At 44.3% G+C, this 24,694-nt stretch overlaps 1 protein-coding gene and 1 long non-coding RNA gene across 4 annotated transcripts in view; one reads left to right on the forward strand and one right to left on the reverse strand.

Moving 5' to 3' along the window:
- The window catches only part of EXTL3 (exostosin like glycosyltransferase 3), a 133,299-nt gene that overhangs the window by 52,701 nt on the left and 55,904 nt on the right, over positions 1-24,694 (forward strand). Inside the window, exon 1 of one of the 3 annotated variants that reach the window (XM_069576703.1) lies at positions 20,355-20,499. The exons of the other annotated variants lie outside the window; for them this stretch is intronic. The gene's annotated coding sequence lies outside the window, so the exon portion shown is untranslated. Of the gene's footprint in view, positions 1-20,354; positions 20,500-24,694 lie in introns of those variants that run through there. 3 annotated transcript variants of the gene reach the window in all.
- On the reverse strand, positions 16,498-20,334 carry LOC138433670 (uncharacterized). The gene is made up of 2 exons (XR_011254390.1): positions 19,590-20,334; positions 16,498-18,783 (listed from the first exon to the last, which is right to left on the reverse strand). It is a non-coding gene; the product is annotated as an uncharacterized lncRNA (long non-coding RNA).

Consider the following 24,694-nt stretch of genomic DNA (forward strand, 5'->3'; position numbering starts at 1 on the left):
GTTCTGAGAGGCCCTTCATGTCCCTCTTTTTCCTGAGTTCTGAACCAGGTGATAGAGGAAGCAGACAGATGAAAATATCATCTTTCTTGCTGCTAACGCTGGTCTGGAGGATAGAGCTTGGACCCGGGGGCAAAACAGGCATCTCATTTTTTCCTCCATGAACAGAACTCTCCCCGACACATAGGCTAAGCTATGGGAAAGCAAAGGAAACTGGTTTCTCACTACTGCATGAGCAGAGATGAAGGTATATGGCCTGTGGGACAGACATCTCCAAGAGAGAAACTCAGAAGGGGCATGGGCAGTGTGTGTGTGTAGTGACCCTGTGTGTGTGTGCACACTCAGTTGTGAGTGACCCCATGGACTGCAGCCCACCAGGCTCCTCTGTCTATGGGATCTCCCAGGCAAGAATACTGGAGTGGGTTGCTATTTCCTCCCTCAGGGGATCTTCCCAACCCAGAAATCAAACCCAAGTCTCCTGCATTGCAGGGAGATTCTTCACTGTCTGAGCCACCGGGGAGCCCTGTACCTAGTCTTATTAATCATAGAAGTACTTTTTTCTTCCTGGAGGAGGAGGAAATAAGGGAAGTGGGTCAAGAGAAGAGTAGAAGTTGTCTTCTCAGTACTGTGGACAGAGAATATTTCCTAATGTTTTTAAACAATGTTGTTTCTTTTTAAAAAAAAAATATTTATGTATTTTGGCTGTGCTGGGTCTTAGTTACGACTCACAGTGTCTTCATTGTGGCATGTGGGTTTCTTAGTTGCGACTTGTGGGATAGTTTCCCAAGCAGGGGTCAAAGCTGGGCACCCACTGTATTGGAACTACAGAGTCTTAGCCACTGGACCACGAGGGAAGTCCCTATTCTAAGTTCTTGGTCAAAGAAGACTAGAAGATGGGAAGAGCTTGGTTTCTCCATCACTCTCCAGCTATATAACCTCTCTCTTTTAGTTTTGAAATACCTTTGTGTATTTTTGCCTGCACAGGGACTTGGCTGCTGCACGGGCCTCCTCTAGTTTGCTGAGCGGGGTACTCCCTAGTTAGCGTGGCTTCTCACTGTAGTGGCGTCTCTTGTTGGGGGATGTGGGCTCGTGGGCTCGCGGGCTGCAGTAGCTGTTGCAGCTCCTGGGCTCTAGAGGGCAGGCTCTGTAGTGGTGGCACATGGGCGTAGTTGCTTTTCTGCTCTATTAGCAGGCAGCTTCTTTACTACTGAGCCACCAGGGACGCCAACCGTAAGCTCTGTTAGCCCTTGAGTTTTATAATCAGACCTCTGGCCAACTGAGGATGGGCCTACCCTCCTGAGATAACATGTCTTGCAGCTGAGAAGACAGAAGTGCCAGGGGTTATATTCCAAGCATCAAGGGCAGTTGGTTCAACTTTCAGAATATCTTTCCCTCGTGTAGTGCTTCTGTGTACCTGCCTGGCAGCCAGGACACAGAAATTTCCAGCTATGCCTGCAGAGGAGTCCGTAAAGGGACAGAATGGAGTCACTGATCAGATTAACCCCAGCACTGTGCTTTGCTCCGAACCAGAGGCTTATTTTTCTATTCTAGTTCTCAGCTCAAGAATGTCCAGCCGTGTTTTGCTGTGAGCCCAAAATTTAGCATCAGAATATTACATTAAAACCATGTGACCAACATAAAATTTCATTGAATTAGAATACTCCTCCCATGATTAAATTCCAAAGGGAATTTAAGTTCCTACCTCAAGAAGCTTCAACGAATAATTACAACCCAGTCTGAACACTGGCTTCTGCCATGGCTCAGTGGTGAAGAATCTGCCTGCATTGCAGGAGATGCATGTTCATCCCCTGGGTCAGGAAGATCTCCTGGAAGAGGGCATGGCAACCCACTCCAGTATTCTCACCTGGATAATCCCCTGGACAGAGGAGCCTGTCGGGCTACAGCCCATAGGGTCACAAAGAGTTGGACACGACTAAAGCAACTGAGCACACACACTGAGCATCTTAGGTTAAAAATAAAAACACAACTTAGCGGAGGCAGGATTGATCCTATCTGAGAAAGTGGGGAAAGTATTTCATATTCAGTTCAGTTCAGTCGCTCAGTCGTGTCCGACTCTTTGCGACCCCATGAATCGCAGCATGCCGGGCCTCCCTTTCTATCACCAACTCCCAGAGTTCACTCAGACTCACGTCCATCGAGTCAGTGATGCCATCCAGCCATCTCATCCTCTGTCGTCCCCTTCTCCTCCTGCCCCCAATCCCTCCCAGCATCAGAGTCTTTTCCAATGAGTCAACTCTTCACATGAGGTGGCCAAAGTACTGGAGTTTCAGCTTCAGCATCATTCCCTCCAAAGAAATCCCAGGGCTGATCTCCTTTAGAATGGACTGGTTGGATCTCCTTGCAGTCCAAGGGACTCTCAAGAGTCTTCTCCAACACCACAGTTCAGAAGCATCAATTCTTCGGCGCTCAGCTTTCTTCACAGTCCAACTCTCACATCCATAAATGACCACAGGAAAAACCATAGCCTTGACTAGACGGACCTTAGTCGGCAAAGTAATGTCTCTGCTTTTGAATATGCTATCTAGGTTGGTCATAACTTTTCTTCCAAGGAGTAAACATCTTTTAATTTCATGGTTGCAATCACCACCTGCAGTGATTTTGGAGCCCCCCAAAATAAAGTCTGACACTGTTTCCCCATCTATTTTCCATGAATTGATGGGACCAGATGCCATGATCTTCGTTTTCTGAATGTTGAGCTTTAAGCCAACTTTTTCACTCTCCTCTTTCACTTTCTTCAAGAGGCTTTTGAGTTCCTCTTCACTTTCTGCCATAAGGGTGGCGTCATCTGCATATCTGAGGTTATTGATATTTCTCCCGGCAATCTTGATTCCAGCTTGTGTTTCTTCCAGCCCAGCGTTTCTCATGATGTACTCTGCGTATAAGTTAAATAAGCAGGGTGACAATATATACAGCCTTGCGTACTCCTTTTCCTATTTGGAACCAGTCTGTTGTTCCATGCCCAGTTCTAACTGTTGCTTCCTGACCTGCATACAGATTTCTCAAGAGGCAGGTCAGGTGCTCTGGTATTCCCATCTCTCGCAGAATTTTCCATAGTTTATTGTGATCCACACAGTCAAAGGCTTTGGCATAGTCAATAAAGCAGAAATAGATGTTTTTCTGGAACTCTCTTGCTTTTTCCATGATCCAATGGATGTTGGCAATTTGATCTCTGGTTCCTCTGCCTTTCCTAAAACCAGCTTGAACATCAGGAAGTTCACGGTTCACGTATTGATGAAGCCTGGCTTGGAGAATTTTGAGCATTACTTTACTAGCATGTGAGATGAGTGCATTTGTGTGGTAGTTTGAGCATTCTTTGGCATTGCCTTTCTTTGGGATTGGAATGAAAACTGACCTTTTCCAGTCCTGTGGCCACTGCTGAGTTTTCCAAATTTGCTGGCATAGTGAGTGTAGCACTTTCACAGCATCATCTTTCAGGATTTGAAATAGCTCAACTGGAATGCCATCACCTCTACTAGCTTTGTTCATAGTGATGCTTCCTAAGGCCCACTTGACTTCACATCCCAGGATGTCTGGCTCTAGATGAGTGATCACAGCATCATGATTATCTGGGTCGTGAAGATCTTTTTTGTATAGTTCTTCTGTGTATTCTTGCCACCTCTTCTTAATATCTTCTGCTTATGTTACGTCCATACCATTTCTGTCCTTTATCGAGCCCATCCTTGCATGAAATGTTCCCTTGGTATCTCTAATTTTCTTGAAGAGATCTCTAGTCTTTCCCATTCTGTTCTTTTCCTCTATTTCTTTGCATTGATTGCTGAGGAAGGCTTTCTTATCTCGTCTTGCTATTCTTTGGAACTCTGCATTCAGATGCTTATATCTTTCCTTTTCTCCTTTGCTTTTTGCTTCTCTTCTTTTCACAGCTATTTGTAAGGCCTCCCCAGACAGCCATTTTGCTTTTTTGCATTTCTTTTCCATGGGGATGGTCTTGATCCCTGTCTCCTATACAATGTCACGAACCTCATTCCATAGCTCATCAGGCAGTCTTATCTATCAGATCTAGGCCCTTAAATCTATTTCTCACTTCCACTGTATAATCATAAGGGATTTGATTTAGGTCATACCTGAATGGTCTAGCGGTTTTCCCTACTTTCTTCAATTTGAGTCTGAATTTGGTAATAAGGAGTTCATGATCTGAGCCACAGTCAGCTCCTGGCCTTGTTTTTGTTGACTGTATAGAGCTTCTCCATCTTTGGCTGCAAAGAATAGAATCAATCTGATTTCAGTGTTGACCATCTGGTGATGTCCATGTGTAGAGTCTTCTCTTGTGTTGTTGGAAGAGGGTGTTTCCTATGACCAGTGCATTTTCTTGGCAAAGCTCTATTAGTCTTTGCCCTGCTTCATTCTGCATTCCAAGGCCAAATTTGCCTGTTACTCCAGGTGTCTCTTGACTTCCTACTTTTGCATTCCAGTCCCCTATAATGAAAAGGACATCTTTTTGGGGGTGTTAGTTCTAAAAGGTCTTGTAGTTCTTCATAGAACTGTTCAACTTCAGCTTCTTCAGCATTACTGGTTGGGGCATAGACTTGGATTACCGTGATACTGAATGGTTTGCCTTGGAGACGAACAGAGATCATTCTGTCATTTTTGAGATTGCATCCAAGTACTGCATTTCAGACTCTTTTGTTGACCGTGATGGCCACTCCATTTCTTCTGAGGGATTCCTGCCTGCAGTAGTAGATATAATGGTCATCTGAGTTAAATTCACCCATTCCAGTCCATTTTAGTTTGCTGATTCCTAGAATGTCGACGTTCACTCTTGCCATCTCTTGTTTGACCACTTCCAATTTGCTTTGATTCATGGACCTGACAGTCCAGGTTCCTATGCAATATTGCTCTTTACAGCATCGGACCTTACTTCTATCATCAGTCACATCCACAACTGGGTATTGTTTTTGCTTTGGCTCCTTCCCTTCATTCTTTCTGGAGTTATTTCTCCACTGATCTCCAGGAGCATATTGGGCACCTAGTGACCTAGGGAGTTCCTCTTTCAGTATCCTATCATTTTGCCTTTTCATACTGTTCATGGGGTTCTCAAGGCAAGAATACTGAAGTGACTTGCCATTCCCTTCTCCAGTGGACCACGCTCTGTCAGGCCTCTCCACCATGACCTGCCCATCTTGGGTTACCCCACGGGCATGGCTTAGTTTCATTGAGTTAGACAAGGCTGTGGTCCTAGTGTGATTGGATTGACTAGTTTTCTGTGAGTATGGTTTCAGTGTGCCTGCCCTTTGATGCCCTCTTGCAACACCTACCATCTTACTTGGGTTTCTCTTACCTTGGGTGTGGGGTGTCTCTTCACGGCTGCTCCAACAAAGCGCAGCCACTGCTCCTTACCTTGGACGAGTGGCATCTCCTCACCGCCGCCCTTCCTGACCTTCAACATTAGTAATAGCTTTAAAAAAATATCTTATTTTGGAAAAATTTCAAACATACAGAGATGCTGCAAAAATAGTAAGCATTAACTCAGATTCACCAGTATTAATATTTTGCTGTATTTGTTCCCTCTCTCTCCAGGTAGATACATACACACGTTTTATTCCCCCAGCGGTGCTGGGAGGCATATGATGATCTTCATTCCTGGACCAGGGATGGAACACTTGTCCCCTGCAGTGAAAGCATGGAGTTTTAACTGCTGGACCACCAGGGAAGTTCCCCTTAACATAAACACACACTATTATTTTTATTAATTTTGCTGAAACATCTTAAAGTTGCAGACATCATCATACTTTGCCCCTAGATACCTCAGGATGTCTCTCTTAAGGACAAGGACGTTTTGGGACTTCCTTGGTAATCCAGTGCTTAAGACTCTGAGCTTTCAATGCAGAGAGTGTGAGTTTGATCCCTACTTGGGGAACATTAAGATCCCACATAGCTCGTGGCATGGATTCACAACATATAATATTGTTTTAGTGCTATTATTATATGGTAAAGGGTCTTTTGTCTAATTTTATTGCTTGTTCAAAAAATGTGTTTTATAGCACATTTTTTCCAGTGTATGAAGAGCCTCTACCCCAGGGTTTCACATTACATTTACTTGTTATGTTTCTTTATTCTCCTTTGATCTAGAACATTTCCTCAGCCTGCCCCTCCCTCCTTCCTTTTTTTCCCCCCATGATATTGACATTTTTAGAATATAGGTCAGTGTTCTGGTAAAATGTACCTCAGCATGGGTTTATTTGATTGTTACCTTGTGGTTAGATTGCCTCATACTTTCTTTTTCCCTTTGAAATAATTTCAAACTTACATAAAAGTCAGAATTATACAGAGTTTTGCAACTTCTTTTTTGTAAGTTCCAAATGATTCTTCTCCAGATTCATCAATTTTTAACATTTTATCACATTTACACTTGTCTTACCATTTTCTCTTTCTCTTCCTCTCCCTGTATGTGTATTTTTATGTGTGTATAGAGAGTAGTTAAAGAGTCTGAACCAGTTAAAATAGTATCATCTTGTAAGTAACAGCTTTTAAATTTTTAATTCTTTAAAAGATACTGACTTATTTGGCTGTGTTGCGCCTTAGTTGCAGCGCTTGGGAGCTTCACTGTGCCGTCCCTGAGCTTCCGCTGTACTGCCCAGATTCCCTAGCTGTGGCCTGTGGATTCCAGAGCTTGGGGGCTCAGTAGTTGTGGCGCGCTGGCTTAGTTGCTCCATGGTATGTGGATTCTAGTTCCCTGACCAGGGATTGAACCTGCGTCCCCTGCCTTACAAGGCAGATTCTTAACCACTGGACCACCAGGGAAGTCCCAATTTTTAAATTTTAAATTAAAATTGTGTATATTTAAGGTGCACAACATGATCTGGTATGCACGTACATAGTAAAATGGTTATAATAGTCAAGCTAACCAACATATTCATTTAATCACCCTGGAATTGTTAACCTTTTATTGTGGTGAAATCTAACCTCTTAGCAAATTTCCAGTATTCAGTCCAGTGTTATTGACTGCAGCCATCATGCTGTACACTAGATCCCCAGACTTGGTCATCTTGCAACTTTGTACCCTCTGACTGACATCTCCTGTTTCCCCCACCTCCACACCTCTGGAAACCACCATCTCATTCTCTGTTTCTCCATATTTGATATCATTAGGTTTCACATATAAGTGAGATCATGCTTTTTTTTTTTTTAAATTTTCTGCATCTGGGCTTACTTCACTTAGCATAATATCCTCTGAGTTCATCCATGTCACAGAAGTCAGGGATTTTTTTCTTCTTCTTTTTTTTTAAAAAATATTTATATGGCTGTGCTGGCTCTTAGTTGAGACACTTGGGATCTTTAGTTGTGGCATGTGGGATCCAGGTCCCTGACCAGGGAGCGACCCCAGGTGCCCTACATTGGGAATGCAGAGTCTTAGCCACTGGACCACTAGGGAGGTCCTTCTTTTGAAAGACCTGAATATAGTTCCACTGTGTGTATCCATCAGCGGATGATTAGGTTGTTTCCATATCTTGGCTATTGTGAGTAACAGTGTAGCAAACATGGGAGTACAGATTTCTCTTCAAGGTACTAACTTCATTTCTTGGTGGGCATATACCCAGAGTACGGTAGTTCTGTTTTTTATTTTTTTAAGAATCTCCATACTATTTTCCATATGGCTGTATGACTTCACAGTCTCAACAACGGTATGCAAAGTTTCCCTTTGTTCCACGTCTTTGGTAACACTTTCTTTTTGATGGTAGCCATCCTAACAGGTGTGAAGTGACTTCTCATTGTGGTTTTGATATGCATTTCCCTGATGATTGACAATGTTTGGTGCCTTTCTTGTACTTGTTGATGATTTGTCTTTGGAAAAATGTTCAGGTCTTTTCCCCATTTTTTATTTGGGGTTTTTTTTTTTTTTTGGTCACTGAGTTGTAGGAGTTCTTTATATATTTTTTACTTTAACCTTTATCAGATGTATGGTTTGAAAATATTTTCTCCTAATCTGTAGGTAGCTTTTTCAATGTATTGTTGCCTTTGCAGTGCAGAAGCTTTATAGCTTGTTTATTTTTGCTTTTGTTGCCTGAGTTTTTGTTGTCCTGTAAGTGATAGCTTTTTGAAAAAATTCTTGAGGAGTGAAGAAGCTTTCCAGTTGGATGAAACAACTTGGGCGTGGGAAGGGAATTAAAACCAAAGGGATCAGCATGTCAGAAACATAAGCCAGTGTGTGTATGATGTAGCTGGTGAAGAGTCAATATTTTAGAGTAACCAGGATGGGGGAGAAGGGACCAGGAAGGCAGCTGGGCTTTGTTGCATATGGAAAAAAGAGATGTTGATGGTGTTAAAGCAAAGAGATGACATGATCAGATTTAATTTCTAGAGAACTTAACTGCAGGGCAGTTTGGAGGAGAAAGGGTAAAGCCGTGCAACAAAGTGGACATTGCATTAGGCCAGATGGTGACGAAGGCCTGAGGAAGGGGATGCAGGGGAGTGTTTGTTGAATTCCAATTATGTGCTGGCCAATTCTGCACATGGTAGCTCATTTAACTATCACAAAACCCAGAGGTCAGAGAGGTTAAGTAACTTGGCCAAGAACAATCATTGTCAGCTTATGGTATGGTTAATATTTGAACCCAGGCTCATGTGACTCTAAAGCCCACTCTGAGCTACCACAGCATCACGAAGGATGGAGCAGGACTGATAGGATTCGGGCTCTGATAGCCGGCTGGACACAGCGGGCAAGCAAGGGAGACAGGACAGATAATAGCCGATGTTAATAATGGAAATGGTTATAGGGAAGAGAAAGAATTGGAGTGGTTAGAGAAAATGATGACTTTGTTAACAGGCTCTATGAATTTGATTTTGAAGCCTTGTTTTTTTTTAACCCCCCTGGGACAAGGTATCTAGAGAGTAGTTTGGCTCAAGAGCTCAGAAGAAAGGTCTAGGTTAGAAGCAGAGATGTGGCTACTGGAGTTTTGACTGCCTTCGGTCAGAAGTGTTGAATGAGAGCAGAAGATGGCTGAGGGCAGGGTCGCGGGCACGTGAACACTTACAGGGTGGTGGAGAAAGAAGAGCTAGTGAAAGAAAAGAGTGGTAGGAGAGCTAAAATGGGACCGTTTCAAGAAAGTGGGTGTCTAGGACTACCAAGTATTGCGCAAAAGGGTTCCGAAAGGAAAAGATTCATCGGGATTAATGACTAAGGATCTCACTGGTTACCTTTGTGAGAACAACTTCAGTAGACTGGAGCCTTCTTGGGTTCAAAGAGTGGATGGTGGTAGAGGAAGTGGACACAGAGTAGCGATTATTCTTCTAAGGATTTTAGCTGGACTTCCCTGGTGGTCCAGTGGTTAAGAATCCGCCTGCAGTTCCCATGTTCTTATTCCTTGGTTCCATGCTTACCCAGTTGTAGAACTCAGACCTACCCCGGATCTTTTTTTCTTGAGTTTTCCCCAAAATCACTCACACAAGGCATTTGTACAAGTGTCAGGTATTACTGAGGGCTTAGGGGATTTTATATCCTTAGCAACACAACAATGTAAAGCCCAATAATAGATATTTCTATTTTAAAGATACTTTCAGTTTCCTGATCCCTGGAGCTCTCTCCCTAAGCTTGAACCTCCCACATTGTTGTTGGAGCCTCATCTCTCTTTACCCCCCACCCACCCCATTTCATCTTCTCTTTGCTCTTTCAGTCCTCATTTTATTGGTCTCTCTCTCTTTTTTTCAAATGTCAATCTGTTTAGCTATCTCTTTGTTTCAGTTTTATTGTAAGGCTAACTTTCTTTCGTATTTCAGGTGTTCATATGAAGCATTTTCCTCAATAAGGCATTTTCTGTCCCTAAGAGGGGCCCTGGCATCAACTGCTAAAATAATGATTTTGCATCCCAGTGTTTATGTTGTTGTTGTTGAGTTTCCAAGTCATGTCTGACTCTTCGTGACACCATGGACTGCAGCACGCCAGGCCACCCTGTCCCTCACCACCTCCTGGAGTTTGCCCAAGTTCATGTCCATTGAATTGGTGATGCCATCCACTAATATTTATAGATAGGTTTAAAAGTTGGAAGAGGGAGTTTAGCAGAGATCCTGTCTGACCTGCCTTCTTAGTGCAGTGGGAAGCCCCTCAGTCTCATAAAAGAGATTCTGTCTGTTGCTTCTGTTTTCTCTGTGAATGTAAGACATGCTCCTCCGTTGACGTAAGGATGGGCGTAGTTAGGATCTGACAGCCGCGATGAGGGAGTCTGTCAATAGAAATTAACCAGCTTTCTAAAATATTATATTATATTTACATAGGACGATATTCCTTTAACTAAAGCCTGCAGACTTGTAAAACTGCTTCCTTTGCTAGAGCTGGATTTTTCAGTTTACTGAGTAGTCTGGTCAACATGAGAGAAGCAGAAAAAGCAACGGAGAAGGAAGAAGTCAATGTAAGCAAACTGAAGGCAGGATAATGGACATCATAGACCTCGCTAATCCTTTCTCTCTCCCAACATCCGTATGAATACACTTTAAGCCTTTGTGGCATTGCGCTGGGGCCAGAGACCTGTTCATCTTGCAGCCGCAAAAGGAGTTGCATGAGTTATTTATTGTTCCGTAACACGTTACCTCACACTTCGCTCATTTATTATGTCTCCGTGTCTGTAGGTCAGGGATTCAGCAGCTGCCTAGCTGGGCGGTTCTGGCTCAGGGTCTTCCATGAGGCTGCACTCATCCAAAGGCTTGACTGGGGCTGAGAGGTCTGCCCCCAGTGTCACTCACCTGCCTGTGGGCAGGAAGCCTTGGTTCCCATCACAGGGACCTCTCTGTCGTGTTACTCGTGACACGGCAGCTGGCGTCTTGCAGAGGGAGGGTGGAAGAATGAGAGAGCGACCATGTGGCAGCTGAACAGCCTTGTACGACTCAGTCTCAGGAGTGACGTGCCAGCGCTTTTCCTGTGTTCTCTTGGTCATACAGACCATCCCTGGTACCCTGGTGTGGGAGGGGCCCACAAGGGTGTGAACACCAGGAGGCAGGGATCACTGAGGACGTATTGGAGGCCTGCTACCACAGGAGTCTTTTCACAAATGTTTTCTGAGTATGTCTGTGTGGGCTCATGCTTAATTCATTTTTAACACTGAGGTATAATTGCTTTACAGTGTTTTTGTGTACATATATACCACCTCCCTCTGGAGCCTTCTTCCCGCCACCGTCCAGCCCACCCCTCAGGTCATCACAGAGCGTGGAGCTGGGCTTCCTGGGCTGCACAGCGGCTTCCCACTGGCTGGCTGCCTTATGCATGGCAGCCGTACATACGTCAGTGCCAGTCTCCCAGTCCACTCCATCCCCTCCTCCCTCCCACTCTGTGTCCACACATCCGCTCTTTGCATCTGCGTCTCTGTTCCTGCCCTGCCAATAGGTTCATCTCGTGAAGGAGTATCTTCCGTTAATTGACTTTTGGATTTACTGGACTAGTGAGACATAAAATAACTGGTAATGGTGGGGGGCAAAATAAGTATGTTTCAGTATTTTGTCACATGAGGAAGATAAAAAGCTGCCATGTACCATTACTATAATTCCATGAAAATAACTTTTAACTCAAGAAAAGGGAAAGGACATAATCTCAAAGTAAAAGACAAAATAAACTAGAATAATAATAACAATTATTATTAGGTAATAACTTCAATAAAGTAAATTGAATAAATTTAGCTTTACTAAAAACTCAGTACCTTGCCTTTGCTTATCTCATTTAACTGTGGACTGATGAAAACTCCATTCTACCTACAAACTGTTAGTCAGAAACCACACAGACAGACATAGAATGTCTCTAGAGATGACTATGAGAATCATGTAGAAATATATAGTCCATTCAAAGTAAGTGAAAACAGAAGAAATAGAAACGCTTAATAATACATAGAGATAGCAGTTTTATAAAATTGTGCTTATGAGCTGGAAGGAAGCCACAGAATTGGCAGTTATTTAATTTACCAATTTTTGTGAGCTTTTTTTTTGCTAAATTGTGTTCCCACTGATATTTACTTGTTTATTATTTGTTAATTAAGTATGAAATATAAGGAAATATTGAGAATCTTTGCAACATAGTTAAATGTACATAAAAATAATACAAGCGCATGTAGTATTTGAACTTTTAAAGGATTTTCATAATTAGCATATTTCATATGTGGTTAAAGTATTTTTGGATTATTTACATCACTTATGTCAGCCATCCTTTTTCTAAATAATCACCTCTTCACTTTATAAATAGGCTTTTCTTTATAACCTACATAGTGTGACGATGGGTGTCCCTTTGTAACAAGAGGATGAAATATCGGATATATTCTGTTAGAGATAAGTTTGGGTTGTTAGTTTCGGCCTCCAGAATTGACGTATTTGTTGACGTGTGGTCACACTTCCATTCGGTTCCATTTTTTGACCTGTGGCATAGCAGTTGCGAGGCTTCGGAGGCTTGAGTTGGGGAAGGGGTCAGTGATTATTTTGTTTTGGGATTGACTGGGTCCACTAGCATCATGTTCTTACCATTTAGTGTGAGAATTCATGTTTAGGAATATTTGGGAAAATAGTATTTCTCTTTAAAATCTTGTTACAAACCTTCATGAATTGGTTTAAAAATCTCCACATTTTTCTTTTGAAAATCTGGTTGGCAGAAACTACTGGGTTTTTTTTTTTTTAATACCTAAATTCATATGTTATTTAAAAGTTACATGTTTTTAAAGTTTTGAGCAAGATTACATTCAGAAATTGCGCTTTCAATTTTGATTTTCCAGCCAGATTGGTCAAGTAAGAAGCTAATTGATGTTCTTTAAGTACTTCTGAGACACTTGGCTAATTTTCAGTTGGAATGCCTTGTTTACAGGAAGAATTTATAAGTGGAAGCAGTGAGCAGTTGATTTTCTGAATCTTTGTGTAATGATAACTTTTGGTATTAGGACCATCTTGGTCATGGAGCTGCCTACAGACGTGACACTGGAACTCAGCCATTAGTGACTCAGCCTGACTTGTCTTTTTTTCTGCTTATAGATCTCATTACCTTAAGTTCTTCAATTAGGCATTCATGCCATGCCGTGGCACGTTCTGCTTAACTAGGCTTGTTTTCACTACTGACTGTCCTAATAGGGCATGTGTTAGGGGCCTGTATATTAGCCTTTGGGAACATCTGTAGCACTATTTGGAACTTTCAGGAGCAAGCTTAGGAAATCCTGATCGCATTTTAAGATGCACTGAATGTTCAAAAGCTGTGCTGACAACGTAAACAGGGAGTAAAAACTCACAGGAGAGGGGGCTTCCCAGGTGGTCCGGTGGTTAAGACTCTGTGCTTCCAATGCATGGGGTGGGGAACTAAGACCCAGTGTGGCCTCACGACATTGCCAAAAAAAAAGAAGAAGAAAAAAAAGAAAAGGAAGAAGGGAACTTAAAGACAGATCTGTTATATTTGAGGGACATATGTGTGTGCTCAGTTGCTCAGTCGTGTCTGACTCTGTGACCCCACTGACTGCAGCCTGCCAGGCTTCTCTCTCCATGGGATTTTCCAGGCAAGAATACTGGAGTGCATTGCCATTTCCTACTCCAATTTGAAGGACAGAAGCTATTGTTTTTTTTTTTTTTTTTTTCCTTCTTTGGTCATACAGCTTGTGGGATGTTCATTCCTGGACAAGAGATCGAACTCATGCCCCTTGCATTGGAAGTATGGAATCTTAACCATTGGACTGCTCGGAAAGTCTGGACAATAGCTAATTTTTAGAATGTTAATTGGTCATTACAGATTACATGTTTTATGTAGATAACTAGTTTCATATTAGGCTAAGCTTCCTGATGTGAAACTAGTATAAAACTTTATTATAATTTTTAAAATTTTCATTGGAGTACAATTGATTTACAGTGTTGTGTTAGTTTTATGTGTACAGCAAAATGAATTAGTTATACATGTACTTGTATCCACTCTTTTTTTAAATCAGTAGACTCTTTGCCCATATAGACTATTACTGAATACTGAGTAAGGTTCCTTGTGCTATCCAGTAGGTTCTTATTAGCAAAACATTTTTCACAGCCACATGCAAGGTAGCGAGGAAATGAATTAAATCTTCATTTTGATAATATGTGCTTTGTTTTGGAGCTCAGTTTAACTCAGTATTCTTACTACAAATTAGCCATGAACTGCTCAAACCATTCCTCCTTTTGCCAGATTATAAAAAAACAAAAAAACAGCCTCCTTTAAAAGGTAACATCAAAGCAAGGACTTTTGGGTTGAGCCATTTAGCAGTCTAAAGAATGCCATCCTTGGAGCCTCAGAAGATGACCTTTTGTCTTTCTGGCATTGATGGACCAAAGGGAAGAGTAACCTTGGGACTCTAATCTAGAAATTGTCATGCATTGTTCTAAATATAAGCCACAAAACTGCTCAATCATTTATATATAGAAAAGATCTTGAGTGGTGGTTGTCAGCACTTTCTTCTAAAGTCAAAGCATTACAGAGAGAACAAGTTCTTATCTGACTTAAACTCACTGATAATTCCTGAATCATGCCATTTGAAGGTTGCTGGGGGTCACCAATGGCTTGGTTGTGATTGATCTAGAAGTCTTGCTGAGTGGATTGTGAGTCTGGCCATCATCGTGGGAAGTGACCACTGGCATCTGCCTCCCTCTTAGGGAGTAACTTTAATCATTACTTTCCATAGGACTAAAATCCCCTTCTCCTGGGTATTAACATTTTGGGGAAACTAGGTAATCAGTGGGGACCCACTGACAGAGCATTTTGCTGAAAATTTTAAACAATTTCCTGGTATAAGAACACAGTCTTGCTTAGCATAATTTGTCAGGTTATATGCATTTTATATTTCTCTGACACCTATAACTCAAACTGTAATTCCCTTGTGAAAAAGAATAAGTGCTTACCATTCTTCTTCAGACAGCTAGTTTTTAAATCTTCTTTATCATTTCTCCATTTAAAATCAGATGCCTTAGTTAAATTGCAACATGCAATTCATGTTGACATTTTCAGTATTTCTTTCTCACTGCAATGCAGTTGATTTGTTAAAATTTCAGATTCCAGGATCAGACTGTTTGGGTCCAAATCCTGCCAACACCACCTACCAGCTGTGTGATTTGGACAAGTTGCTTAACCTCTCTGGGCTTCAGTTAGCTCATCTGAGAATGGGAATCATAATGGGACTTACTGTGTAGGGTTTTACAGGAACTAAATGAGATAATACATGCCACAAACAGAAACCTATTCAAACTAGTTTAAATAAGTAAGATTTCCTTTTTTGAAATCATAGGGCTACCTGGGACTTCGCAGGTGGATCAGTGGTAAAGAATCCAAAGCAGATGTGGGTTTGATCCCTGGGTCAGGAAGATCCCCTGGAGAAGGAAATGGCAACCCACTCCAGTATTCTTGCCTGGGAAATCTCATGGACAGAGAAGCCTGGCGGGCTACAGTCCATGGGGTCTGAGTCGGACACGACTGAGCAACTAAGCAGCAAGGCTACATGAGCAATCTGAGGGATACCCAGTGACAGGTGGGGTGCATGCATACCAGAGCTGGTGCGTAAGCAGCCTCTGGGGCATCTCACTCCATCTCCCACAGGTTTGTTTTGCTTCCTTGTGTTGTGTTGGCTCATTTTTCTGCAGACCAGTTTTCTTGGTTTATCACTGTGCATATGTCCGGAAATTCTTTGCCCCAAATCTGTGCAGTTTATTGAATGAAGCACTTCATCACCTGATTCAGCTTCACGGTGTCAAGCTTCCAGGTCCAGTCAGCTGGGGCTGGAGGGGAGGTGGCTCTTCTGGAGATTGACGGATGGACAGGGTTTAGTGTCTCTGAGAAGGTGTTGGGGGTGGGCTGAGCAATGACTGGCATCTCTAGCATAATCATAGTGACAAAGTTCAAGGGTGATTAAAGGCTTCCTGCCTTGACCTTTACTTACTTTTTAAACAGTCAAAAGTGAAGGATAATATCCACATAGAAAAGGACACATATAATAATCGTACAACTTGATGGATTTGGATAAACTGAACATACCTCTGGAACCACACCCAGCTCAAGAGATAGAACAAGCACCCACAGAGCCCCTTTTGCTCCCCTCCAGTCACTACTCCTTAAGAGATTAGTTTTGCCTGTTTTTTATACTTTCTATAAATGGGATCATAGCCTGTATATTTTTGTGTCCAGTTTCTCTTGCTTAACATTGAGACATTCGTCAATATTGTTGCGTATGTTTGCAAAGCATTCATTCTCATTGTTGTATTCCATCGTGTTGTATTCCATGCTGTTTAGCCTGTCATTGCATATTTCTGTAGTTAATTCCTAGTGGTGCAGCCCTGGTTTTGTTGAACATGTACATGTTAGCACTGATTATTTTTACCATCAGAGGCTTATACAGGGTGTGGTAAATTATCATCTATTACATGTAACTGGATTGATGATCTCTTACGGATGAATATTGTTATGCTTTCTCTTGGTGATTACTCATCTTTTTAAGTTGTGACTTTCAAGGTATGAGGGCAGGATCATGTTTTAGATATTTTGCATATATGAAAGAACTTTGCATACACTTTGATAAGTGCTCAGCTGTTTATTTTCTGATTTTTTCAAAAACCTTTTTTGTTTTATACTGGAGTATAGCTGATTAACAATGCTGTGATAGTTTCAGGTGCGCAGCAGAGTGACTCAGCCATATATATACATATATCCATTCTCCCCAAACTCTTCTCTCATCCAGCTACCACGTAACATAGCTATTTATTGATAGGATGAAAGAATGAACAAATGAATGAATGGTATATGCCTCCTTCTTTTCTGGGAGCAAGTCCTATTTACAGGAGAAGCTCCATGGACTATATTTAGACAAGGCTGACCTGCTGCTTAGCCAAGGTTGATTGATCGAGGGGTGGACATGGGACCCAAGTGAGGCCAGTCATGTCTCTTCTGGAATTTAAAAGCTGGAACCAAAGACAGTGGGCACGGCTAAGTCCCTATGACCATGATCTAGAAAGAAGACTCACAGGCTCCTGCTAGTTGGTGCCAAAGGCACACTGAATTCTATTCTCTGATTCCTTGAAACGGATAAAAAGATCTACATATATGACTATTGAATAGCAATGCAAAACTGTTTTGATCAAGTTCCAAAGTGCAAAAATATACTATAAAAGGTATACAATATGGAGAGATCGGTGAAGACGAGCTTCATCATGTGCCCTGTTGCCTTGGCTTTCTTGCTTGAGGGAGCTCCTGTGAATGTAACTGTATTTCCTAAGTCAGAAATCGCAATAGTTAAGGCAACAGTCCAGGAGAAGAGTCGTGAGGACTTGAACCTGGGAATTAAGTGTGAGACTGTAGAGTAGAGATGGTAGACATCTTGCAGATCGAGGCTTTAAGCCTTGAAGATGGATTTCACAGGCATGTAAAGAGAGACGTTGAAGATGATGCCAGGGGAGTTCCCTGCTGGTCCAGTGGTTAGGACATGGTGCTTTTACTGCTGTGAGCCAGGTTCAATCCCTGGTCGGGAAACTAGGATCCTGAAAGCCCCGAGGTGTAGCCAAAAAAAAAAAAAAAGATGATGGCAGGTTTTTAATTTCTGTGTTACATAAGAATGAGCGCATGTGTGCGTGCTAAGTCGCTTTAGTCATGTCCGAGTCTTTGGGAACCAGTAAATAAGGGGATTTGAGGAGAGTATAGAGGGAAGGGATAAAGATGAGTTCAGTGTGGAGGCATTAAGTTTAAGGGCCTGGCGAGACAGCCAGATTGTTCTGGTCCAGAATGTTGACTCTGCAGCTGGGGAGAGTTGGGAGTCGCATCTGTGGTTACTTGGTGCCTTACTCTGTGATCTTGGGCAACTTCTTTATTTAGTCTCTTTTCTTTTTAAAGATTTTTTTGTTGTGGACCATTTTTAAAGTCTTGAATTTGTTACTTCTGTTTTATGTTTTGGTTTTTCGGCTGAGAGGCATGTGGGATCTTAGCTCTCTGACCAAGGATCGAACCCACACCCTCTGCATTGGCAAAATCCTAGCCACTGAACCACCAGGGAAGGCATGCTTTAGCCTCTTTACATGTCAGTTCCCTATCAGTAAGCTGATTTCACCCTGCAAGGATTGAAATGAGACAGTGCTTACAAAGGGTTGAGCATATTGCCTGGCAATTAAGTATTCATGAAATAGGTATTCACAGGATGGTGATGGTATGGTGATGTCTCGAGTGCAGCTGGAAAACAGACTGGGGCGATGCAGTGAGGGATCTGCTTCAAGGTAGAGATAATGCTCAGAAGAGACAGTGGGGAGGAAAAGAAAGGAGCCCAGGGACTTCCTTGGTGTTCCTGTGGTTAAGATTCTGAGCTTCCTTTGCAGGAGGCGTGGGTTGGATCTCTGATTAGAGAATTTTCCATATGCCCTGTAGTGCCCCCTTCCCCCCCCCAAAAAAAAGCCCAGGTCATAACTAGTTAGTGAGATGAACTGTGTGAGAGGAAGAAATAGTGGGAGAGGAGAGACTCATAGGACCCACAGGAGGAGGGTGCTCAGGAGCACCTGGGGTTCCGGGGATGTCGAGACTTCACCACATTTTTGGTTGCATATCCTTTTTCTGCCTAAATCTTGAACTGTTGTTGGAATCAAGTAAGTTGACATTTGGGGCAGCAATGTGTTAAGTCACTTAGGTGGAGAAGTTGTCTGGGCTGAGTCCTCCGGGAAGAAGCTACCTGCAGGTCCTCTCTTGTCCGCGGGCACACGAGCCAGCTCCTGGTGATGAACCAGCACCTGGTGAACCAGCCCTGGCTTCTGTTGTGTCTCCTACCACACTGCTAGTCTTCCGCCTGCTGTCACAGACCTCTGGAGGAGAGTGAAGATGAACTGTTAAAAAAGAAAAAAAAAAAAAAAGGACAACTTTAGGCTACTCATAATATTTGGGCAGCAGTTTTCCCTATTTTTATTTCTTGCCATGCTTTTGACTTTTAAAGCATTTTGATGTTTGCTTCCTTGCCTGCAGCCTTCTTGAACAAAACTGGCAAAAGCTAGAAAGGGGTTGTTTTTGCACATATATGATGGTGGTGAGACTTTGAAGGTTTGACTTTGTTGTTTGTAATAAAGGGAAAAGAAGAGAGAACTGTGTGGTGAGGGATAAGGAAGGAGATGTCGGGAAAGAGAGAAGAAAAGCGGGATCAGAAAAAGGAGGGGCTGATAGGTATGGAGGGAGGAAGTGTGCTCTCTGGAAAACAGGTTGCTAGGTTTTTAAGAATCCTTGGCCCAAACTGTCCCCTATGGGAAACATCAATCTTCAGGGCTTTGTCCGGCCTCTGGGCTCCCCCAAGAAGGGTGTGTGGATGAAACAGGGCTGCTGTGAGTGGTCTCAGGGGCTTTAGCTCCTCTAAGATACAGACCACCCAAGCACCGGGATCCCAGCCAGCAGCTTCTTCGGGTCCTGGTGTGTTTCCGGTTCCCTGGACTAGAAGCCCCGCCTTTTGGAAATTAGAAACATGATTTTAAAAAGTTGAAGCAAATTTGATCTTAGCTCATATTGCAGTTATAGATTTTAAATAATGACTTAAACTCATTTTTGAGTGACCAGTAATGATCAGGTCTCTCTTGCATGATTGGTGGAGTTCCTTCTTTTTCTTGGGGGTCTTTTTGGTCACTGCCTCCTGTACAATGTTGCGAACCTCCAGCCACTCTGTCTTCCACGTCCAGCGTCCTTCGCCCACTCCCAGCATTTTTCTCCGAAAAGCCTTGTCTTGACTTTGCAAGTGTGAAGGTTGACAAGTCTCTTAAGAGTTGTAGGATGTGTGCACTTTTCCATTCCGAGAGGTTGGCTCTTAAGTATTTCAAACAGCTTCGCCTTTTCCTCCCGGTTGTGGCTGATCACGCCAACACGACTGGACTAAGGCATTGTTTCTGCAAAGCCCCTGGATTTTTCCCCTACGCATTCTTGCCGTCCGGCCTTTTCTTTGTTGTTAAATATTCAGTGTTTCCCAACTCCAGACCTTTTCGGAGACCGTCAGCTCATTGAAGAAGGCCTTTTCTGTGGGGACGGCTTTAGTTTTAGATCTGAAGTTCAATGGCTGAGGCTCTGGAGTCGGAACGCGTTCCAGGACCGGCGGAGAGCTTTGGCTCTGCACCCCCCGGAGAGGTTTTTCGGAAAGAGTTGGGGCACTGGTAGGAGGCGGGTCTGAGGGCCGAGAGAGACAGGCCCACGCTTCTTCTCCACCGGGGGCTCCCACAATCCCCGGCGCCGCCGCCCGCGGACCCTGGCGAGCCCGGCTGCGGGGGTCCGAGGCCTCCGAGGCTCTTCGGGCGCGGTCGGCGGAGCCGCTGAAGCCCTCGCCCCGCCCCTTCTGCCCTCGCCCCCCCCCCCACCCCCGGACCCTAGGCTCGCGAGCGCCTGGGTTCGGCCATTTCCGGCGCTGCGCACTTCGGCAAGTTCCGCCGGCACAGGTCGGAAATGGCTGCTCGCCAGCAGGGGGAGCGGAGGATTCGGCGCGGCCTGGAAGGCGGGCTGCAGGCGGCGAGAGCGGCTTTTGGGAACCCGAGTCTCGCGCAGGCGGCAGCGGCGAGCCGCTGAACTGGAAGCCGGTAGGACTCCTGGCGGCGGCGGGGGGAGCCCCGAGCAGCCGGGGCGGCGGCCCGGAAGAGGCTCGTGGTAGGGACCCCGGGGCCGGCCGCGAGAGCCGGGCACCGGGCTGGACCGGGTCTGGCTGCTCTGGGGTCGCGGGAGCCGGGGGGGAGGCTGCTGCCCTGCGTGGCGGGGGCGTGCAGCCTCGGAGTAGGCCTTCCCAGACGTCTCGGGGGCCCGGGAGAGGACCTCCGGGGCCTTAGCCACCAGCGAAGAGGGTAACCGGTAACGGGCCCCACCCTGGGGGTACAGGGAGCTCTAAACGCGACCTCCCCACCCCCACACGCCCCCTAGAGCCCCGGTTAGCTCGCACCCACCTCCACCCCGTTTTCTAAAGGCTCAGCCACAGCCATGCAGCCACTTTTGCACCCGAAAGTCCTCCTCCATCCTTTGCCCCCCTGTGTTTGTCCAGCGGCTTATGTAGAGCATCTTCGGTCCACGAAGGGGTATCCGGACCGCCCCCCCCTCCCCTTCTGAGCGCGCACACACTTCCACATCTGCTTTCCGCTGCATTCAGACACAGCCGCCTGCAGCTGCTCTTCTTGGCCTCTTTTCACCCGGCTCACCTCCTTACACGAGGAGCCCGCAGTCAGAATAGCCACTTCCTGCCCAAGGAAGGGTCCAGGCTCTGCTCTTTTGTGCATCTGGGGCTCTGGTACCCAGGCTCTACAGTGATGGGCCTAGCGCTGCTCAGGCGGGAGAGGGGCTGCGGAGAGCGCGTCTACACGACTGAAATCTTAGTCGAGTTATCCCAGCGCGCGGCACGGTGCAGTGTGAATCCGAAGCCCTTTGGAGACCCGGCAGGGCTGCTAGACTGCAGAGAGGCTGTTTCTCTTCTCTACCGCTTGAGCCATTGTTATTCGTGGCTCTCAAAAGACTTGACTTTGGTGGATTCTTACCCGCTCTTTTTTTTTCCCCCAAATTAGAAAGGGCTTCATCAAGCCCCAAGTTCCACTCCTTCGGAGGAGGAGCAGACACTTGTCCTTTTTTCCCACATGTGATTTACTTAAGAAGTCTTAAGTAGTTCACCCTCCAGTTTAGGTAGCTTCATTTTTTGAAGGCTGGGCTTCCCAGGTGGTTTTATTTTATTTTATTTTTTTAATCTGTGCGTTGTGGTCACATAGACTGCATTTACCCCGGTTTCGCTCAGCCAATGTCTTGCGCTCTGGTTCAGTTATTCTAACTGTACTGAGCGGCTGGGATGGTAACCTGGGAGATCCTGATAGTCTTTTGAGTGGAGCTCAGTGTTCTCAGCAACTTTTAGCAGGGGGACTTTAAAAGAAAGAAGACCCATCTTCTTAAAACTCTCCCTTGGTTCATTAAAAATACCGACTCCTGTGGGAATTTCCTGTGGGGAGCCTGAGTCAGAAGTAACCAGAAGTATGAGGGAACCTATTCTGAGTGCTTTCTGAAAGAGGGTTAGAACTGTAGATCTTCAGAACACCGAAAACATGGTTTATTTAATACTTGAAGAGGTAGCCGCTGCTCTGGGGACGTATCTATCAGATAAATGATTGACCAGTTTGAGTCTTCAGGTTCCCACTTCTCCCTTTATCAAAGGGGAGAAAACTCTGGCATGTAATGTTCTGCATGTAGTTGGAATTTTTTTGTCATTAGGCTTCAGAGCTTTAACCTGTGAAGAGAAAAGGCTTCCTGCAAATAGGATAGAGAGAAATGAGTCAGGGGTAGAGTTAAGCCTGAGAAGGAGGAGGTTGAATGGATGGCTTGAAGCCATGGGAAGAATGTTGTGGGGATTAGATAAGGAGCTGCCCTTTTCCTCAGGGCTTTAGGCTAGCTGTTGAGTGAACTCACTGAAGGGTGGTGCAGGAGTGGGGCCCAGGCTCAATAAGCTGTGCTGAGTATGAGTAGGAGGGCCCCTAAAGTGGAAGTGAAGTCGCTCAGTCTTGTCCGATTCTTTGCGACCCCATGGACTGTAGCCTACCAGGCTCCTCTGTCCATGGGATTCTCCAGGCAAGAATACTGGCGTGGGTTGCCATTTCCTTCTCCAGGGCATCTTCCCAACCCAGGGATCGAACCCCAGTCTCCTGCATTGGAGGTGGGCGCTTTAACCTCTGCACCAGGGAAGCCTTAACTGAGGCATTAACTGGAAAGACTATCAGGATGTCCCAGGTTACCATCCCAGCTGCTCAATACAGTTAGAATAACTGAACCAGAGCACAAGACATTGAGCAAACCCTGGGGGACATGCTGTCTGCATGCCCACAAGGCGTAGATTTAAAAAATCACAGAAACAACATGGGAAGCCCAGCCTTCGAAAATGAAGCTATGTAAACTGGAGGAAGAAATGCTTAAGAGCGTAAATCACATCTGGGACCTCACAGTGGCCCCCTGGAGGGAGGGTTGGAAATACTGCCTTAAGCAGAAGGAGATTCAGGTTATCAGGAGAAAGATGAAGGTTCCTCTGGATCAGCTGTTGGTAGAGATGTGAATGTCTTTGCATATAATTACTTCAGAGTGAGGCAAGGAATATAAACCTTTCATAAAGCCATAAACCTGTGCAAAAATTTCTGCTGGACATTAAGTTTAACTCAGAAAACTTCTGTTAACATAGTTATCTCCACCCTATTTTTCTTTCCTCTTAATTTTTGCAGCTCTTTCTTTTGAAAACCTGTAATGATAGGGTAACTAAGTAAGAAGAAAGGATTTTTCATGTATTTGTAGGTTCCTTGAAAATAGGGGAGCTCAGGCAGACGGAGTTCGAGAACTCATGGGGAATGGGTAGACTCTCCAGTAAGCGTGATCTTTTTGTGCCTGAACTGGTCCCACACTCCTTGTACACTTGGAGTCCTTCAGATCTCTTTGGTGATATTACTAGATGAAGAGAAGCGGTATTAAACTTTTTATAATCCTGGGTGTATCAGAGGAATATGAAGACCTCACTTGGTGACATTTACCTCCTCTCTACTTAGGCTATAATTTCCAGTCTAGGATTTTGCTCACATGCCCCCCAGATGACCCATAAAATACGGGATGGAGCTGTGGGAAGATGAGCTATGTCTCAGCATCCAGCCACCTTTGTGGTTTGTAACCCTGGAGTACTTTTACAGAAAAGTAGGCAAACTTTTTCTGTAAATGGCCAAATAGAGAGTATTTTAGGCTTTACAAGTGTTCAGCTTTGCTGTTGTAGAGTGAAACAGACATATAGGACATATGCAGCACTCGTGCCGTCCGTAAGTGAATGATCAGGACTCTCTTCCAGTGTGCCTCTATTTACAGAATGGACATCTGGCTGCCGATGCCTGCCTGCGAGCATCACCCCTTCACACGCATGTGATTGCTTTTGTATATTCCTCTGTTTGACGGGCCCAGTACCTTTTAGACTGACCAGTGAGTGATATTAATGATTAACCTCCTGGATGTTTGCTTTGTTGACTGTTTGTTTTCTTATTCTCTTAACATTTGTCATCATTTTAACTCTCTTCCTCCAGCCTCTTTTTAAAATGTTTTTTCGACAAAGATTTGCTACTGAGTGAGGAATAAAAAAAGAGTGAATTAGATTTGGAATATGCCCTTTGTCTGTACAGTAGGAGAGATTCGACATATATCAGTCCATGATGGTGGTAGATTACAGTAATGTCTTAAATTACTATAGTCCTTGTCGATCATGCCGTACTTTCATACATTGTTTCTCGCGTAGATTTTGATCTTTACAGTAACTCTCAGAGATAGGAGGCTAAGTGTTAGAATATTCCTTTAAAAAAAAAATTATTTTTTTGCCTGTGCTGGGTCTTCGTTGCTGCACAGGCTTTTCCCTAGTTACAGTGAGTCAGGGCCACTCTGTGTTGCAGTGTGAGGACTTCTTATTGCGGAGGCTTCTCTTGTTGCAGAGCATGGGCTCTAGAGCACGGGCTTAGCTGCTCTGCGCCATGTGGGATTTTCCTGGACCAGGGATTAAACCTGTGACTCCTGCATTGGCAGGCGGATTCTCTGAGCCACTAGGGAAGACCCAATATTCCTTTTTGTGAAGGGGAAGGAAGGTAGGAAAGAAAACTGAGGCTTTGGAGGGGGGGTGGGGAGTGGGCTTTTAGTTATTTGGCCAGAAGATGTACTAGAAGGCAGAATTACTGACCTGTGTCTTTTTGAATACTTACAGTGATGCGAACTGCCCGGGCCACCCATTCTAATTTGCAGCCT

This window comes from Ovis canadensis, chromosome 2, assembly GCF_042477335.2.
Source record: "Ovis canadensis isolate MfBH-ARS-UI-01 breed Bighorn chromosome 2, ARS-UI_OviCan_v2, whole genome shotgun sequence".
Taxonomy (NCBI): domain Eukaryota; kingdom Metazoa; phylum Chordata; class Mammalia; order Artiodactyla; family Bovidae; genus Ovis; species Ovis canadensis.